Here is a 20,025-nt window from a genome sequence, read left to right as displayed (position 1 = left end):
CATTCAAAAATGTAATTTTAAAAAGTAAATATTTGGTATCTCGCAAAAATTTCAGCTGAGTTAGCTTTGGATGCAAATGGAGGCCCCACCTCCCAGCGAGGGGGCAGGTGAGTCCGCCCTCTGCTCATTTCTCCAGGAGAGATTCCAGCTGGAGCAGAGTGAGTACCGAGACTTTCAGTTCCGTCAACCATCAGAATCCTCTCGAGTGAGCACAAGAATTAAAAGGAAGAGGGTAGGAAGAAAAATCCCCTTATCATATCTCTGTTCCTTTTCTGGCTTTTTCCCTCCCCTTCAGTTTAAATTCTGTTACGTTTTATCTTTACCTTCTGCCCAATCGATAGTCTGAAAATGAAGACATACAGAGTGAGACATTCAGAATTTTCCCAAGAAACTGAATTAAAATGGCCTGGGGAAGGTGTGACGAGATCTCCTTCTGCTTAGGTTTGGGATGAAGCTGTGTCGTTCCAGGCTTTAGCTGCACACTTGTGAGTCTAGTTGTCTGTAGCTTTGCTGATTTAAAAAAAAAAAAAAAAAAGCTTTCTCCTTTAGACTAAGTGTAAAATGACTCAAACCTTGTCCAGTACATAAAAAATAGGATAGAATCCAGCGCGTGACATCAGAGGAAAAGAGCTAGTTGACGTCGGTGTTGGATGTTTTCTGTTGGTCCCTCACCCTGCCCTCTGTCCAAGACTGGCCGTTAGGAGCTGCACCTGTGACCTGTGCCCTCTGGGCTCCAGCTGGCTGTGGCCAGTGGGCGGCACGTGCAGGAGGGGAGAGACCCTGACGTGTCATTCCTCTGGCTCTTTATTCCACTTTCTGCTGGGCTAGGGCTTGTCGGTGGCTTTGTCATCTGCCAGGCAGCCTCCTCCTGCCGCTCTCTCTGGGCCACTGAGCCACCGTCCTCCCCTCCCAGCCCAGGGAAGCAGGTTCGAGCGGCTTCCGGCTGGTGCTAGACCCTGGGCGCGTTACCGTCCCTCGCTGGTTCTCCTTAGTCCTGGCCAAGCCTTTGTCTTCATAAATCGTCCTTTCCTCAGACTCTCTCCAATCTCTCCTTCTGAACTTGTACCTCCTTCCTGCCAGGACGCTGAGCTTGAGCACACCTTCGGGGGACGGAGCAGCTTCATTCTGTGTCACCATGATCCCTGAGAATATTCCGATGGCACGTGTGACAGAGCCCACTTTTCATAATTGTCATGGTGAGTAGCAGAGTTTGCAAACATCTCACAGGGTGACAATGGTCAGCCTTCACCCCTCAGGGTCTATAACGGTGGCTCTTAGCAACTGGCTTTTACAAAACGCTGTTGTGCACAAAGGTGTGCTGGAGTAATTTATGAGAATAATGAAGAACTGAGTTTTCATTAGTCATAATGAAAACCTGAGTTTTTTTATTAAAAAACTGACAAGAGCAGGTGTATTGTTTTTCTAATCATGACATTGTGACTCACGGGTGTTCCAGTTTGCTTTCTCGAGACAGACAGGAAGGAGATAGGGAATCCCAGCAAATGCACCAGAAATTACCTGTAATCTGCCAGTCCAGAGCGATGGCCCTGGGCCTGTGTCCCTCATGCGGTATCTCCCGTGTCACATGCAGTGGTGGGAAAAAGGTGCAGAACTGTGGCTGGATCGCGTGACAGCCCGTCAAGGGAACGCCTTTGCCTCAGTGGCTCTAGCTGTCATCCCACCCTTCTCATCAGTCTGTGCAGTAACACCATTACTAATATTTTACTAATAGCTGCCTTAGTTGCATCGTCTTCCTTAATCCTTATAACAATTCCCATTTTCCTAATTAAGGGTTCACTAATAGGCTGGAAGTGAGAGAGGCTGTGGGGTGCGTTCCGCAGTCTCACCAGGGAGCTCTAGCCTGGGTCTCTGCGACAAATGTGAACCGGGTGATACTTACACCACTGCCGCCTGCCGAGGCTGTGACTCACAGATCTCAAGCGGTGACTAGAAAATAGAAGTTCAGATCTCTTCCTCCGGTCAATTTAGCTCAATTAAATTGCTAGACCTGAGGTTACTGAGATGAATGAAACACAGTTCTGCCCTACAGGAATCTGAAGCCTCGTTGGTAGACGGAGATATAAACAAATAATGATAGAACTGTAATAAAATGTGATTAAAATGATAATAGAAGCATGCTTAAAATTTAATGGGAAAACAGATGAGGGAGCAGTTACTTCTCTGAGAGGTAGAGGGATCTCGTGAAAAATTATGTACCAAAGGTGCTGGCTAAGCTTGACCTTGAGGAGTGTTTAGGAGTTCAGCGGGGAAACTGGTGGAGAAAGAGGTCTTACAGGCAAAGGACCCAGGGTCTGTCTTCCCATTCCTGCCAAAGGCTGAGAGTCTCCAACTGCTTTAGGTCTCCAGTTGCTTTTTCAACACTGCGTTTTCTGTGCCCTGCCCAGATTTCTCCCTCAGTCCTCTCTGGGTCCAAGGGATTAAAGCACCATAGGAAGAGAGGCATTGGGAGAGGAGAGCCGGCTTGTTTGCAGTAAAATCCAACCAGTGATCTCGATCTCGGTAGGACCACGCACCAACTACCTGAGTAAACCGGCTAGACACCCCTGAGTCTGAAATTGGGCAGAAATGTTCAGTCTGAGAAGTGGGTCGTGATTCACAGGGCCTGCCTCTAACCTGGTCTCACAGACAACTATCTATCAGAGGTTCTTATGGCCACGTGGAGTTTGGATCATGAAAGTATTAGGGAAATATTAGGAAAGGAGAATTTATAGTAGGGATTCATCAACTCAACACTATTACTCATAAGTATATTGTGTTATATCGGCCTAAGAAGGGAAGGGAGGACTTAGGGGACTGTCCCAGGTGTCACAAAGATTGATGGAGTTTACTTGACTGAGAAAAGCAGACCAGTTAAATCCAATTTCAGATTTTAAAATATGTGAGTCCTGTAACTTCCTATCTTTGCCCCCGGACGTATGTAAATTTCTTCTTGCTAAGACCTGAAGATCTTATTCACCACATGTCTTATGGCACCTTGCCTCAAACCCTAGACCTGCAATTGTCTCTTGTTCTTCCAACATGGTCACTAGAGATACCCTCAAATCCTGACAAGGAGACGAGTGGACCAGGCAAAGGAAAACCAAAATGTGGGTGGAAAAGAATATATTATTCTTTACTTAGAACCAGAGATCAAGTGGGCAGATCAGCTTGGCTTCAAAAAGTAATGGGATGCAGGAACAGAAAAGATACAATATTTAGTCATAGGACTCTTAATGGTGGATAAAATTTTAGAAAAAAGAAAAAAGGATACAATACCTTGGAGTAAATTTAACATTAAATGTGCACATTTTACATGGGGAAAAACAAACTTTAAAACACTCCTGAAAGGCATAAAAGTAGACTTGAACATATGGAAAAATATCCCTGTTCTTGGATAGAATGACTTGGTATCATAAATATGATAAAGATATCAGTTCTTCCTAAGTTAATGTGGACCCAGAAAAAATACCAATAAACCTTTTTCTGGAGCCAGATAAGCTGATACTAAAGTTCATTTTTAAAAAGCAGAACAAAATTAAAAAACCATGCGAGAATATTTGGGAAAGCACTGGGAAAAAAGAGCTACCTAACATATATTATAACGTACTATAAAGCCTCTATAATTAAAAGTGTCATACTGGTATATGGATAGATGGTCAGACCAATAGACTAGAAATCCAAGAATAGACCCAAATGTGTGTGGAAATTTAGTACACGTTAAAGGTGGTATCTACAGTCATGGTGGGGGGAAATGGACTTTTAAATAAATGGCGTGGGGACTGCTAGACGGCCACAGGCAGGAATAAACTCCATATGGATCAAGAATGAAACCCCCAATGTAAGGGGAAAACCTGGGTGACTTTCTCGATAGCACAGTTGTGAGGAGATGCTTTCTAAATACAACTCCAAATCCGGAGGCAGCAAAAGACAAGACTGACAATTTGAACTACATACAAACAAGACATATTTGCAGGGGAAATTAAAAAAAATATCATGACAAAGTCATGAGACAACTGACAACTGGGGAAAAACATTGGTGGCGTACATCAGGGGTGCAGGGCCAATGTCCCTATAGTGTAACAAGGGACGGGAAGTGGGGTCCGGATGCCGGTCCAGCCTTCTCCTGACTCATCATTCAGGCTTCCCTGCTGGCTTTCTGGAGAGGCCGCTGTAATTAGCTTGCGTTGAGTCGGTCTGATGTAACATTTCACAGCTACTTTGTTGCTGTTTTTTGCTAACTTGTACTTTCACTCCCTGGGACCTGCTTGATTTATAAGTGTTTTCCCAGTTCACATTCTGGCTGGGCTCTGCACCTGGTGTTTTCCCCGGGCCGGACGGGCTCGCTGGGCTCCCAGGGAGACCCGCCCCGTGTGGGTGGTGGGGGGCTCCGGGAAGGGGGGCTCCGGGAATGAGGGGCTCCGGGAAGGGGCTAGGTCTAGGGGAGCCCTTAGCAGAGATGACTACACTCCAGAATCTACTTAGTTTACAGTCTTGGGGATTTCCAGGTGTTATTAGACACAGAGGGCCCTTTATAGAGTCTCAACAGGGATGGATAAGTTTCCAAAGGAGGGGGGTAAAATAAATAAGTTTAAGGTTATAGATATCTAAACCGAATCTTCATTTTCGTCGTTGTTACTTGAGGACTCATAGTTGAATGCACACAGACTACATTTCATTGTCTTCACATTCATTAAAGTGTCATGGATGGACAGCAGGAAGACAACGGTGTTCTGGCATGAGGGAATGTTCTGGAAAACGAAGGGAATGGTGCCAAGACTTCCCCCAACATCCCCTGTGTTGCCGGGGAGCAGCTTCCGCCAGCGGTTCCTGACGTCCACGTCGGGGCAGGCGAGGGGTTTCCCTGGAAGCGAATTCGTGCAGAATTGGGGTCCGGATCCTGGGCTTGACAGACTCACAGTTGCCCTGTAAATGCCGCTCCAGCAGCGCTCTGTGTTAGGACAGGACTTTCTGCTTTTTCAGAAAATTTCCATGTCATTTATCCTATTTGATCTTCGCGTGTGGAACAGGCCGGGGCAGGTATTACTGCTCCCATTTTGCAGACGAGACAACCGGGGCTGACGGAGGTTGGGACAGGCAGGGACAGAGCCCGGTGGAGCACTCTGGGTTAGAAGTCGGCAGACCTGAGACAGATTTCAACCTGGCCGTCGCCAGATTCCGTGTCCTGAGCGAGTCGGTTACATAAAGCTTCCTGAGTCTCCACTCCAGCTTCAGCTAAGGGAGAGATTTGCACGAGGTGGTCCTTGAGGGCCCTGCCAGGGTTAGTTTCGGGATGTTACCGCTTGTCCCACTTCACCGGGAATTAGTCAGTGGCCGGGAATCGGCACACAGGACCCCCGAGCCGCAAACCTTCCCCTCCTCCTGCCCTGCACCGAGCAAACCAGCGACTCACTTGGGACGGCGTAGACTTTTCCTTCTGTCGGCTGCACACGGAAGGAATGAGCTTCCCCTTTGTGATTACAGGAAATTTCTGAAATTCGTTTTAGTTTCTTGTCATTTTTCCATTCCTCTTATATATCTTTACATTAACATTTTCCAGCTTTATTGGCATACAATTTACATACCACAAAATTCACCTGCTGTAGTCGTATAATTAGATATGAATTCATAGACTTCTGCAACCGTCATCACCATTCGGGTTTAGAAATTTTCCTTCACCCCCAAAGTCTCCTCTGTGCCCACGTGCCTCAGTTTCCATTCCTTCCCGCAGCCCCCAGGCAGCCACTGCTGTCCTGTCTCACAAATTTGCCTTTTCCGGACACTTCACGTAAATGGAGCCGTATCATGTGTGGTCTTTTCCTTCTGGCTTTTTGAGCTTCGCGTTCCAGGCGCTTCGTTCCTTTTCACGGCCCCACAGTCTTCCGCTGTGTGGATGTGCCACATTCTGTTTCTTTGTGCACCATTTGATAAACAGATGTTTGGGTTGTCTCCACGCTTTGGCTGTTATGAGTAACGCTGCTGTGGACATCTGTGTGGGTGTCTCCACGTAGACACGCGTGTTTTATTTCCCCTGGGTAAATGCCTTGGAGCAGAAAGGCGGGATTGCTTTCTTCAAGTCTGGAGTGTTTAAATCTCTACCTTTAACCTTTCTGCTTGAACGAAAGCTTCCTAGAAAACGCGGGGGACAGTAAGGTGTAACATGTGCTAACAAGCTTTCTTACGATGCCTGGTAGCTTTTGCAAAAGTGTTACCTGTCTTAAAGCAGGAGTGTGCGGTTTGTGATCGTGTGGAGCAGTGGTCTGTTGTGAGCTGAGTTCTGTCCTGCCCCAATCTGCGTGTGGAGGCTCTGGCCCCCGTACCCAGCGTGTGGCTGTGTTTGCGGCCAGGGTCTGGAGGAGCTGCTCCAGGTTGGGGGGCCAGACGGGGGGAGCCCACATTCAACACGCCTGGTGTCCCCGTAAGGAGAGGAAGGGACAGCAGGGACGTGTGTGCAGAGGAAAGGCCACGTGAGGACACAGCGAGACGGCCACCTGCCGGCCACGGAGGGGCCTCGGGGGAAACTGAGTCACTGTCACCTTGATTTCTGGCTATTATGGCCCCAGAGCTGTGAGAAGATCAATTTCTGTTGTTTCAGTCCCCTGGTCTGTGGTATTTTGTCGTGGCAGCTCTAGAAAACGAATGCGTGCTCCTGATTTTAAGAAATTTGCTTCTAAATGCCACCGGCAAGGTGCTTCTGTCACTAATGCCCTGCACAGATCGTGTCTGCAGTGGGCTGAACGCTGTTGTCCCTCACGAACCTGTCACAGCCGCCCTGCACTGTGTCCCCGCGTGGGTGGCCGTCTCCCCGCGTCACTCCCGCTCACTGTCACGTCCCAGTCACTCTCCACGGGGCCAAGAGCCAAGTCCTCCGTGAACACTCCTCTCAGGTGGGGGCGACTCTCCCCAGACCCCCTCCTGATACCCCGAGTCCCAGCTCTGGACACCCCGGACCCCTCATGCCAGACTAAGGGTCCCTGTGGACGGGACAGATGGCGTTTGCACTCGTCGTCCTCCTCACCTGACCTCCGGCTCCATGTCTGACACGAAGTGGGAACTGTCTCCGTCAATTAGAAAGGACAGCTCAGGCTGCCCAAACATTTAGGAAATTTCAGAGCTTTACGGAAACTTACAAAAGGCTGGTGGCGTCGTGGGAGCACAACAGGGATGGTTAAAACGTGCCGGTGGCACAGCACAGACACAGGAAGTCCCCCTGGTGACCGTCAGCCAAGTCCCCTTCCTGCTCCCAGCTCTGCTTCCTCGCCCACCCCTGCGGTCGTTGTTGGAGCTAAGGGTCCCGTCTGTGGCCCGCGTTGCGTATCTCTGCAGCTCACGCTGGGTTCTGCAAGACTCCTCTTTTAAAGGGCCTTTTTGAAGGGTGGAAGAAGTTCAAGGTCTGAATTACGCTGCAACTCAATTAAAATAAGATAAGTTTTGAGTTTCTATTTTCCATGCAGTGTTTCTCCAAATATGTAGAATTTAGAAATGCTAGTTAATGCCTTCTGGGGGCCCAAACCTTAAAAAGAGGAAGCAGGAATAGGGACCCCTGTCCCCTCCTTTTGACCATGAACAATTTTAAAGAAATGTGCCCACACGCACACACACACACACACACACACATACACACACGCACACACATACACATGTACACACACGCACACACACACACACATACACATGTACACACACACACGCACACACACGCGCGTGCACACACACACGTCCAAGCAGCGTGGAACTACAGAGCATCATTTCAAATCAGACCCCGCCAGGAGCACGGTTTGTGTGGGAATTACACCATAAAATAAAACGCAGAAACTCCCCCGACGACAAGAAAGAGCGAGCGTGTGTGGTAAACAGCCCCAGGAGGGGCAAGCACTTCAGTGTAAGTGGCCTCTGCCTTTTTTGGCCCAAGTTTTCACTTCTCCCTCGGGTCCCTTTAACTTTGTCTTTCTCTCTCCCTACCACACTCAGTCTCCAGGGATTCGTAGATCTCTTTCTTGCTTGCTTTTTGTCTATGCTGAGGCACAGACAAAAATTATTTTCTGTTCCTCTCTTCACTCAGCAAGTTTCTGAAAAACAAAAATCGAGGAGAAAGCAAGGGAGAGATGGGGCTGGGGAGAGCAGAGCCCTCCGCACAGGGGAGTCTGGGCCGAGGCTGTCGGACGCTGACCCCAGGGTGGCTGCCAGCGCTGGCACCCTCCACCCCATGCTCTCCTCCCACCCGTCTGCTACCCGTCTATACCACTGTCTCCCTGCAGAAGGGTCAGTCCACCCAGCTATCCAGCACCACCAGCGGCAGAGGGAGGCCTGCCCTGTGCCCTCCAGGATGGTCCCTGATCCTCCGAGACCTCCCGCGGAGTTGGTTTTCAGCTGTTGTTTCCCTCGCTTGAGCATCAATCCTGAAAGCTGCTAACGCCCCGTCCCCTTCTCAACTCCACTCACCATTCACACGTTCTAGCTCACAAATGGTGGCAAGGAGCGGATTTCTAGCCATGATGCTTGTGACAAAACTTGATTTCCTCTCTTCCTTACCCTGCTTTTCTTTCTCCTCCTACCTCTCTGATGGGAAGGGTCTCTTTGGTAGCGTAAAAAGTCTGGGGCTTTGCTAGTAAAATAACATACTGAAGTTAAAATAAATAGATGGTCAACACTTGCAGGCAAAATGTGTGTCTGGCTTAGAGGGAAACGCTAGCGGTTCTCCAAGTCCCCCAGGTGTGGCCCCAAACCGGCAGCTCCTGCGTGGCCTGGAAGCTGGTTAGACCTGCAAATTCTCAGGGTCCTCCCCAGGCCTACTCAGCCAGAACCCCTGGGGGTGCAGCTATCCATACAGTGGTCCCCCCTTATTTGGGGTTTTAGTTACCCACAGTCAACTGCAGTCCAGAAATATTACGTGGAAAATTCCAGAAATATAAGTTTTAAATCTTGCACTATTCTGAGTATTGTTATACTTATTCTATTTTATGATTAGTTATTCTTAGTCTTTTATTGTGACTAATTTATAAATTAAACTTTATCATAGGTATGTATGCATAGGAAAAAACATAGTGTATACAGGGTCTGGTGCTCTCTGCGGTTTCAGGCATCCACTGGGGTCTTGAAATATATCCCCCTGGGTACAGGGGGGACTGGTGTATTTTAGTAAGCTCTCCAGAAGATTCTGATGCATGCTCTGAGCCACTGGGTTACACAGTATCCATTTTCCTCTTCTTTTCATAGTGATAGAACACTGATTTTATTCAAGGCAGCACTGTGCCCAGCTAAAGGATGACATTTCTTACCATCCTTGCGGGTAGGACTGGCCAGCGAGTGCGGGCAGAAGCCAGTGGGTGGGGTCCCCATGCGTGGCTTGTGAGTCATTTATTTTTTGGTTCACAGGGTGGCTGGCTTTGTGCTCTCTCTGTGTTGGACACCTGATTCAGTCTGAGGTCCAAGTCAATCCCTTCATTAGAAAAATAATCCAGGGATTGTTTCACTGTGTCCTTCTGAGTTTTCCTTGGGGCGACTTCCCTGGATCTGACCTTAGAAATAGTCCCTAGAGCTCTCACTGAGCAGAATTTGGAACGGAAGCAGGGAAGTGCTTCTTGGAGCAGTCGGCACGCTGGGTCTCTCCGGAGAGGACAGCGCGGCCACCCAGCCATCCGTCACTAAACGGGTGTTACTAAGTGCCGACGTGCTCCAGGTATCGTCCCCAAAACCGTGCATGCAGTCCCTACCCTCACAGAGCCGGAGACAGAGCCAGGGAAAAAACACAGACAGACAAAAAATAAAAGCAAGGACTGGAACATAAATGAGACAATTAAAAGTAGGACCTGAGCCATGAGGGGAACCAGCAGGACGTTGGCAGAGAAAAGCCGGGTGGGGGACACAGACCCCTCTGGCTGCCAGGGAGGCCTCCTAGAGGAGGTGAAATTCGAGGGGAAGCTTGAAAACTGAGAAGGAGGCAGCCAGGGAGTCGGGCTGGGGAAGGGCTGCGAGTCTTAGTGAGTGGGAGGAAGGCAGCGAGCGGGGTGCTGGGGGGGGCTGTGACAGGCGGGAGCTGGTGGCTTCTGTCTTGGAGGCCGGAAGGGCTGAACCCCCGTCTCAGGTAGGTGGGGGGGGGGGGCTGCTGGCTGAGCTGCCCGCGGGTCGGGAGTTGGAGCCGACTCCTCCGTCTCCAGCTCCCTGTACCTTCTCCTCTGCATTTTGTTTCAGATACATGTATGAAAAGTCACTGCAGGATCTCCAGGGCTCACTCGGGGCGACACAGGATGGAAAAGAGAACTGGACGAGGAGGAAGGTGGGCAAGAGCAATGGAAGCAGAGCGGCTCATGGCTTCTCTGTCTCAGAGAAATCACCAAGCACAGCCCTTTGAAGGTGGAGGCAAAGTTATAAATCTTATTTTATTATTTTACTTTCTTAAAGCTCAATTTGTAAAGTAAGCAATTAAAATGTTCGAATTAAAAAGCCGAAGTAAATCACAATTATGAGTCAGCTCTTAATCTACTTATATTTTTTTTCCCTCTCTTAAAATGAAGAATTACATTTCGTGTCAACTTCCACTGAAATCCCGGGAACAAAACTGTTTTCTGTGCAATGGGAGGTGGAGAGAGGCTTTGTCGTGTAGCGTCCCCTCGGCCAGAGTCCTGAAAGATCACGCGTGGGACAGCCCAGTGGTTCTGTGGGCACGCGTGTGGACAAGAGTTTTCAGATTAATTATAGAGTAGCAGGAAAGGGCAGCTCTTTACTCTGACCAGGGCGGGACGTCAGGAATTTGTCAAATGTGTAAACACACAGCAAGTGACCACGGGGTGAGCTCAGAGTGCCAGGAGCAGCTGGAGGTCCGGGTGGAAGAGGATTTTCCCAGTGGTCCAGGAGCGAGTGGGGGGGGGGGGGGCGCAGGGTCTCTTCCCCAGTCTACCCCTCTCAGCTTGTCACCAGGCAGATGCACGTACTGCAGGGACATGACAAGCTGTCCCTTCCCACCCGCAGTCTCCACTGTGGCTGCCGGCACCAGGCGGCCGGGCTCAGGAATGAGCCGCATGACCCGGTGAGGATCCAGGGACCCCGAGTCCTGTCTTACGTGTCTCCAGCACCTAGCCGGAGTCTGCCCCCCTCCCTCCACCCCCCCCCCCCCCGTCAGGACCCGGTCACCCAGGGCGTCTCAGGATCCCCTTGACTTAATTTCCAAATGCCCTTTTAATCAAGCCAGATTCTCAAAAGCTGCACCCTTAGACTGCGTTGTCGTCTTCTCGACTGTTCTGATTAAACTGTTTTAATTAAATTTCTCCCATCGTAGAGCGTGGGGCCTGGGAGTCAGACTTAATCTGATTTATTAAAATAATGTGATGTTGGGTGACGTTCACATCGGTTTCATTAGGTTTGTTTGTCCGTAGATGGCTCACCCTGAAGTCCACCAGCCGAGTGCTTTTCCTTCCATTCTTGTCTCACAAGCACAGGTCACGCCGCGCCCTGCTCCAGCTTCACTCCCGCTGGAAGCCAAAGTGAGGAGGAGGAGGAAGATGGGGAAGGGTGAAGGAAAGAGAAAAAGCAGACAAGGAGGAGGAGGAGCCAGGGATGAAGGAGGAGAGTCAAGAATACCTCGAGGACTGTGGAGGGAAGAGGAAAATGAGGAACACCAGAGTTCAAGGTGAGACTCAGAGGGGGCAGTCCAAGCCTCTTGTACCATCTTCTGAAGTTTGTGTTTAGATTTCTGTCTGCAGATGGACCAGACCCTTCCAGCCTTAGAGCCATGGGTGACGCTGGGTCGCAAGCCCTGGAGCCGGAGGGTGGGCTGCACTGTCAGGCCGCTCCATTGCTTTCTTGTGTGTGCTGGTCTCCTTCTCTTCTGTCATTTGGCTCTTTTATCATTTGGCTCTTTTTTAAAATTTTTTATTATTTTTTTAAGACATAGGGTTTTGCTTTGTCATCCAGGCTGGATGACAATCATAGCTCACTGCAACCTCGAACTCCTGGGCTCAGGGAGTCCTCCCCCTTCAGCGTACGAGTAGCTGGGACTACAGGTATGAGCCACTACACCTGGCTAATTTATTTTTTTCTTAATTATTTTTTTTGTTTGTTTGTTTTGTTTGGCTTTGCAAATAATCTGATAGAGTCCTTACCTTACGTTCCACTGAGTTGCCGGCTCTTTGAGAGCAGAAACGGCGTATTTTTATCATTATTTTATCTGCAGGGCCTGACACGGTCCTTGGCACACCCTAGATATGCAATAAGTATCCGTTGAATAAGCGAATAAGTGAGATACGAGATGATACAGGGAATCCAGGAGGAAGTTCTCTAAACAGGAGCGAGACGCAGAACTCAGGTGGGAGGAGAGAACTCGGAGGTGACAGAGTCGATCGTAGGAGGTGCTGGTCACAGCTGTGACGGCTCCGCGTCCCAGAGGGGGACGTGGGGGGACAGAGTAGCCACAGGCTGAGACAGCCTTGGGGTGGTCTCGGATCGGAGGGCGGGAAGCTGCAGAGGGGCCTGCGGAGGAGGCAGAGCAAGAGCGATCGCACAGGGAGGGGTGCCGGGGCCTCGCAGGGGCGTGGAGGTCACGGGAGGAACCGGCTTCGGGAGGGAGGGAGGGTGGGTGAGGAGGACCAGTCGCAGCAGAGAGGTCAGAAAGAGCCAGACTGGAGGGAAAAACCCTAGAGTTTCTCCCAAAAGGAAGTTGTTGGTGAACTTAATGAGAGATGCTTTCTACCATGTGTGAAATGTCTGCAAACAGAAAATATATGTATAGACAGAGCTGAAACAGAACGCAGAAATCCATCCCCTGCAGGGCCAGGGCTCAGTGTATTTAAGGCACCAAACTTAACGGGCGGCAAACTGTGGCTTTTGGTGTCATTGTCAAGAAAGTGTCACATGAAACTGGATGAGCAAAAATTAGTTTAGAAATGAAAAGAAATCGACACTATCACCTCACTCAAATACTCTATGTTTTTTTCTTTTTTCATTCTTTTTGGTAACAAAGAAAGCAGAGACAGAGAACTGTAGCAGAGAAAGGATAGGTTTCCATTTAGGTGAAGTGTTTGGAAGCATCTAGTTAGGTTAGTGGTGTATTAATTCACAGCAGTAACAGCCTCATAAATAACAGCTGGGTATCGAGAAGAACCTCTGACATGAACTAGAACTTAGACAGCCAGTGGATACACAGAAATAAAACTTATTAGTAAAAACGAACTTGGGGTTTCATTTTAAATGGGGATGATTTACTTGGCCAAATGAGGTAATTAACCAAAGAATGATTGTGGAGGGAGAGGGATTCATTTATGTGACGGAGAGTAAGAAGACAAGGTCCACTGAGCTCGGTGAGAGATGATACAAAAGCGATAAGAACGCCCCGTGTTTGCGAGCAAACCGAAACCCAGCTGTCTCCGTGGGCTGCTGACTTCAGATACACAACCAGAAGCCTCCGAGCAAGGCCTTGGTTGAAACAACAGTGTGAAATTCTACGGCATGATAAATCCTGCAGGAAGAGACGAGTTAGAAATAGTAGTTTAACGTTCAATTAGAATGAAATTATTACTAACTTAATAGTAACAGGGAAGGAAACAAAACAGTAACTCCTTAAAAAGGATTGACCAAAACATCCCAGAAGAGCAATATGAAATGCCCATTTGTTTTTTTTTTTTTGTTTTTTTTTTCGGTTTCTTATCATTATAAATGATGGACTATCAAAGCAACAGCAAACCCATTAATCAAGACCGTAAACAATTAAAATCTTTTTTCCAGATCCGGGAAAGCATCAGCATTATCAAGACAGTGCCAAAAAGGGGGACATAAATTTTAGCCAGCCCTCTGGATCTGGGAAGTGTTTAGGCTATCCAGCCAAGAAGTCAGAGAGCAAACAGTCTAAACTAAGCTGATAACGTCTGATCATTAATTAGAACTGAAGCCAACTATCTCGGTCTAGAGAAATATCTTGGCTACTCAGCTAAGAGCCAGAAAGCCAAAGGTCCAGGCTGGGTTCACGATAATTAATCATAAGCAAAACCACTGCCCAGAAAAGCCCCTATTAGCGAAGGGGGTGCCTTTGAGAAGAAGCAGCCCCGAGAGAAGCTGGCAGGGACCCTGCTGGGGACAGGGAAGGGAAGATGGGGGCCCTGTCCACTCTGCTTAGACCCCCGGAATGAAGGCTGAAGTCCCTGGAATTGATCACAGGGAACAAATTCTAGCATTGGGAGACAAGCTGGTCATCTGGTGACTTGTGTTTACTGCAAGAATTTATTTTTATTTTTATGTTAAATGAGATTCTGGTCTTTGAATGCCGCTGAAATAGGAGGAAGAAGGTGCGTGTAGAAGTAGAGCAAGGAAGGGCACAATCGTGGAGGTTATTTAAATAAAAGGTGTCCAAAGGGAGATGTAATGTTGGTTGTATGAACAGTCAGTGACGACATGGGAATATATGAAGATGACAGTAAGTGACTGTGGGAAGTGACCACGCAGGGACAGTTTAGAGGGACTTTCGGAACCGATGCCAACTGCAAGCCCATGCAGACAATATTTAAATGCATTTCTGCATCCATAGAATAACATTTTTTTCCTATTTAATCATACAGGGCGCTAAGTGCTTTTACAATGCACATATCCATTTTTCTTGTGAAAATACTGCATTTCCTGGATTCGAGGCTGCAAATTGTTTTCACATTTTGGTATCTCTGACATCAGAATGTGTCTTAAAACCAATGACATGTCATGGCATAATTGGACATGTTTTTATTAGTGGCACCAAAAACAGTGACATTTCTTGTCACTGATGCCATTTTGATGTGACGTAGTTCGTCACCAGCTCTCGCTTGTTTGATAGTCACTGTACGTTTCAGTGGGTGGTCAGGCTGTGTGTCATGGAATATACCAGAGTGTGGCCACGGTCAGATGCAGGTAAGTACCGTCCAGGGAAGAGACCGGTGCACAATTCAGACCGCTGGGGACAGACAGAACGCACGACAGGCTCAGCTAGCACAACATTTACTGACAGTGGCAAGATTAGAGTGAGCGTGTGCGCAAGGTCCAGCCCCTTGCGACGTGTCTGTTCCCCACAGCCAGCTCCGACCCCCGTCCCATGGAGTTTGAAAGGCAGAAAACTGGGGGCAGCCCTGAGGGCTACTGAGGTTACAGCTAAGCAGTTCCAGGAAAGGTGCCTTTCTGGGCTGGATGCAGAGGGAACAGCCACATGCTGGGTGCGCCCTGAGCCCTTTGCCATGTATGAGCTTGCCGGTATGTTCTGCATGGAGCACAGGGTCTTCATGGGAACAGAGGGGAGGCGCCTGGACCCCTTCCTCACACCACATACATATTTTGTGCTAATGGCTTGTTAAAGCCTTATAACAACATAGAGCAAGTCTCACTCTAGTACCCTCCGCGTTTCACAGGTAAGGAAACTGAAGCTCCAACATGGCGAGTGACCTGCCCCAGGTCACCCCAATGACAAGGGTGGAGGCCAGGACCTGAACACAGGTCTAGGTGGCTTCAGAGCCCACGTGCTTAACCGGGGAGCTCACAGTGCCCGGCCTCTGCCAAGAAGACGGTCTTTGGAGAAGAAGAGTATTGGTGGCCTACTCGGACAGGGTAGGTGGAGAGCGATGGAAGAGAATGGAGGAAATCCAGTTTAAACAGGAGGAGTACTGCAGGTAAGAAGACTCTCACCTTTGAACTCGATACCATCCATGATAGAGGCTGTTCACCCCATGACGATGGCTTTGTGGGTGGTGGTGGCACTGCTGTCCCAAAGCCTGTTCCTTTGCTATCCCTGTACATGGGCCCCAGAAACCTGAACGAGTAAGGTGTTTGGTCCCTCGGATTCAGACAGTGTGTAACAAAACCTGTGCCACTTTGCCACCAGCAACAGAGGCATGCTTTGTTCCTGGAAGAGGTGATTGGAATTCTCAATGTCTTAATCATCCAAAGAAGGAATTGCACAAACATTATTGTCAGCTCTGAACTGAGTGTACACAGGCAGAGTGTGTGTGTGTGTGTGTGTGTGTGTGGTGTGTGTGTGAGTGTGTGTTCAGAGATACGTACCATTTTAAAAGCTATAAAATATAATTACTTGGGTAAGCTTGGAACATGTGTGATATTTCACAAATACCACTTTGATAGATCTAGGGCATGTTTACATATTTTAAAACACATTAGGGTAATTTCCGTTGGGGAAAAAAATGCGTATTCCCCCCCAAAATTCCATGTAAATGGTAATTTTGAATGCATAAGTACATTTTTGGTTAAAGAGAACATCATCGTCACTTAATATATTACTGGAGATATACACAGATGTTGTTTATGTTTGTGTTTTATGTAAATTGCCTTTCAGTGGAGGAGAAATGTATACATGAGATTTAAACTTGCTATTTTTTACATATTTAGTTTATGTGGTTTGTTTATATTTCACAGAAAGCAAATAGAGGAAAGCCGTAGAAACAGCATATTGTATCAAGCTTTCTGATAATTTTGAACTAAGTGTTTCTTTAGAAATTCGGAGAAATTATAAGAGGCAGCTTAGGAAGAGCGTCTCTTCCACGGCTCTGCCCGTGCTCCAGTGTCGTGGAAACTGGTCTTTTCTAAGTTCCCTGAAAGTGCTGTCACTCACACCAGCCTTTCTGTGCTCACGATGGCTCTGCGGACCCTGTCCCCGTCTCAGGATGCGTCCTGTGGCCTTGTCCATCCGAGCTGCAGTGGTTTCCCGTGGCTCCTGTCGTGACTATAAACTTGGTGGCTTGAAACAACAAAACACATTGTCTCACGGTACCTTCTGGCTCTGGAGGCTTCGGGGAGAATCCGTTCCCTGGTTTGTCCAACTTGCGGTGGCTGTCAGCCGTCCTCGACCCATGGTCCCACCGTTCCCATCTCTGCCTCCGTGGCCGCGCTGCCTCCTACACGCCTGTGTCATCTCTGCCTCCCTCTTCTAAGACACTTGGGATTAGATTTGGGGACACCCTGACGATCCAGGATAATCTCCTATGAAAATGTAGCATGTCAACCGAGATGTCCTGTAAGTGTAAAATAGACACTGGATTTCTATGACTTAGTACAAAAATGATAAAATACCTCATTAGTAGTTTTTAAAATTGATTCCATGTTAAAAAGATAGAACGTTCGATATATTGGGTTAATAAATATAGTATTTAAATTAATTTCACCCGTTGGGGGGAGCACAGAAAACGGACTGGAGTTGATGCCAAAGGTGAGGATTAGAGCGTCAGTTACAGACTAGTCCTGCAAGACGCCTGGGCTTGCCGAGGAGCAGGGTCGGGGGGCTGCCGGGGAATGTGAGGGTTCAAGGAAAGACTTCATTTAAGGGAAACGTATTTTTTAAGTAGCCACTGGCTTTGGATTCTCTATTAAGTTTTTGGCCTAAATAAATCACCTTGTAAATATCTATTAACAAACAGGAAGATTCTAATTTTACTTCATTAGCATTAAGAAATGCTAAGAATTTTAAAGGAATACCTATGTCAAAATCTTTGTGATCAAAGTGTTCTAGGATTACCAAATCTGTTTTTAGGGTTACTAGGAATAACACTAGTAACACGATGAATTGTACGTAGTTCCCTGACATATAGACAATTATCTGGGTTGCAGCACAAGTGCGTGAAATTCTAGAATTTTGGAATAGAACATAAATGGCAAACTTCTTCCATTAAATTTTGATTGGTCATCATGTCTTATTAATCTTAATAGTACTTAGTGTAGCTCTCGGAATATAAGTGCTTCAGGTACTGGAATGGATGAATGAAAATTCCAAATCTGAAGTCCTGCAGAGACCAGCAATACCCCAAGTCCACCCACAGATGGCACCATGCTGTTTCCCATCTGAGTTTATATAGAGACAACATTAATGCAAAATCCAATTCTTAATTTCAAGTGTTGGTTAGGAGAAGAAATAAAATCCTCAGGAATACACTTTACTGCTTCAAATTTTATAGCCGAATTATTAAAGCCCGTTCATATGTATTTATTTACTGCAAATATCTAAATTCTGACTCTAAGTTAGGCCCTTTCCTTAGGTCAGACCTTGAAAGGAAAGGAACTGAGACTGACTTGTAGGTAAGAGAAAGAAAATACCCACAGGTTATCGTTATGAAAATGCTGTGAGCAGTAAGAAGTTGAGTTGCTCACTGATGCTCCCCGAGACAACGGTCCCCACCCTTTTTGGCACCAGGGACCGGTTTCATGGAAAACAATTTTTCCACGGATGTGGGTTGGGGAGGCAGAGCTCAGGTGGTGATGCACGGCCCGGTTCCTAGCAGGCCGTGGACCGGTGCCGGCCTCGGCCCGGGGGTTGGGGACCGCACCCCTGGGATACCCATATCCCCCCACGGCAGTAAAAACGAAGACGTTTTGCACACACCGGGGCACTCGCGTGATGCTTACAGAGCAAACACCGCGCGCGGCAGCTGCAGTGTGTTCGGACCGAAAGCAACAAGGCCCATCCTGAACACGCAGTGTGCTAGAAAACACGCAGCCCGACACTGTGTGTAGACAGCAAGGGTAGACTATTTACTGGAGGGCCCACATGTAAACAGTGCTCCTGCTGCGACTCCAACGACACTTAGTTTCTGTACAGTTGGTCGTAATGTTCATAATTTCCCACGCCCGTTATTTCGCCCGCAGGTCTGGGAAGCGAGTGGACGTGTTTTCAGACAACAGTGTCGTACGGAGGCCTGGCGGCTTCCGCAGCAGGAGAGACACGCACAGCACAGACACGGTGACAGCCCGAACGCACAGTGTCACTCAGGTACTCACAATTTGCCACTTTTTTTTTTAATGGTCTCATCAGGAAGTTTCTGTGGAAACTTGGACGTGGAAACAGCCTGCAGATAAATGCGACTGTTCACAGGCAAGAGAGCAGGTGCGTGTGAGCTGGCCGGGCCCTGGGGCAGCGGAGCAAGACAGTAGATCCCAAAGTTCCTGCTCCCTCCTGGTTCTCTTTTCCTCCGGGAGCCCGGCCGCTGAGGTTTCCGGAAGAGCCAAGCAGGGCTGGTCTGGGCCTCTCTGGAAGGCTGGTGAGGTCTACTCAGGTCCTGGAATGGCTGATACAGCAAATAACCTTGCCAGTAGGCTTATCGGTGAATCTCTTGAGAATAATGTCACTGTGAACTTACAAACGTACGCACGTAAATCGCTAAATATTTAAATGATGCGTTAGATACTCTCTCCGTTCTCTCCACCGTCTCTTCTCCTGAGTACACACTTCAGTTGTCTTTGTGGGCGTCTTTCTTCCTTCTTTAATGGGGGCCCTCCCCGGGCTCCATCGCCGGTTACACACTCTGCAATTCACCAGTGACTCATTTACCACTGAAATTCCTTAGCCTGGTGCACGGGTCTCATCTCTCCTTCCAGTGTGTTCCATGCACCCTTGCTCCAGCGTTACCAACCTCACGGCCTTTTCAGAGTGCTCTCTGCCCTCTCCCAGGGCAGAATGATCTCTTGCTAGCTACAAGCTATCATATCCCTTTGCTTGGAAGTCTATGTATTCTTTCTCCGAAGTAAGGACTCTGGTCTGGAAGCCCATTAGTTTTTGACCCACAGCATTTGTGAAAGCTGAATGTTACACAAGTGGGAATGAAATAAGAAATCCCCAAAGTCGATTTTAATACACTGTAGAAACCCATCTATTACTGAAAAAAATTATATTTAATTGCAGAAAGAACCATCCAAGGATGAAAGCTTAATTAATTCGTGATCCCAGAAATCTGAGCTTTTTAATTAAAAAAAAGAAACTGTGGAATGACTCTCTCTGCAACACTAACACTCTTGGACTGCCAGCCGGGCGGAGGTGCGTGTGATGCTCAGCGTGAAGGGGCCGTTTGAGAATCCCGAGTCTTCAGCCTCCTGCAGATCTCTCAAGTGACCCACAAACTGTGTGGGGGCCTGGGCTTCCCAAGTGGAAACTAATCAATATATTAAATCTTCAACTATGTTGGGTCTCCTGAGTAAAAAACAGAAAAGATCATTTATTCAGAGAAACCTTTCGACTGCAATTTTTTTTTTTTTTTTTTGTTGTTGTTGAGACAGAGTCTCACTTTGTTGCCCGGGCTAGAGTGA

General features: G+C 47.9%; 1 protein-coding gene and 1 long non-coding RNA gene across 2 annotated transcripts in view; both read left to right on the top strand.

Moving 5' to 3' along the window:
• The window catches only part of SLC30A9 (solute carrier family 30 member 9), a 198,718-nt gene extending 188,442 nt beyond the window's left edge, over positions 1 to 10,276 (top strand). The window contains exon 19 of the mRNA XM_069458581.1: positions 10,189 to 10,276. The gene's annotated coding sequence lies outside the window, so the exon portion shown is untranslated. The remainder of the gene's footprint in view (positions 1 to 10,188) is intronic.
• A 5,087-nt stretch (positions 10,277 to 15,363) lies between these two features.
• Positions 15,364 to 19,693, top strand: LOC138374941 (uncharacterized). The gene is made up of 3 exons (XR_011231409.1): positions 15,364 to 15,611; positions 18,592 to 18,829; positions 19,625 to 19,693. It is a non-coding gene; the product is annotated as an uncharacterized lncRNA (long non-coding RNA).
• Positions 19,694 to 20,025: the final 332 nt, after the last annotated feature.

The sequence above is a fragment of the Eulemur rufifrons genome, chromosome 24 (assembly GCF_041146395.1).
Source record: "Eulemur rufifrons isolate Redbay chromosome 24, OSU_ERuf_1, whole genome shotgun sequence".
Lineage (NCBI taxonomy): Eukaryota > Metazoa > Chordata > Mammalia > Primates > Lemuridae > Eulemur > Eulemur rufifrons.
Note: the sequence above shows the minus strand (reverse complement) of the source record. Positions and strands in the feature narration are given on the sequence as shown.